This window comes from Trachymyrmex cornetzi, unplaced genomic scaffold (assembly GCF_001594075.2).
Source record: "Trachymyrmex cornetzi isolate Tcor2-1 unplaced genomic scaffold, Tcor1.1 scaffold1390, whole genome shotgun sequence".
Taxonomy (NCBI): domain Eukaryota; kingdom Metazoa; phylum Arthropoda; class Insecta; order Hymenoptera; family Formicidae; genus Trachymyrmex; species Trachymyrmex cornetzi.
Window position 1 is genome coordinate 2,408 of NW_017295972.1, and position 352 is coordinate 2,759.

Consider the following 352-nt stretch of genomic DNA (forward strand, 5'->3'; position numbering starts at 1 on the left):
TCACTCCCAATGATCGTGCCAATTCTTCTTGATTTTGACACGAGTCTTGATCAAGTAATGCCTCCAATTCTGCATCTTCGAAAATCTTCTCTCTTCCTCTGCTATGCCGGTCTTTGACGTCAAAATCACCGTTCTTGAAGCGTTAAAACCACTCACGACACGTTCTTTCACTAATAACTGCCTCACCATAAGTATTTGAGAACATTCGATGAGCCTCAGCCGCTTCATATTGAAGCAGAAAATTAAAACCTGACGCAAATGACGAGAATTTGGTTCGTAAACTGACATTTTCAATCGAGAATAACTTTATGATGCAGACACAAATCGACTAATGTTTCTATGGGATTATGTT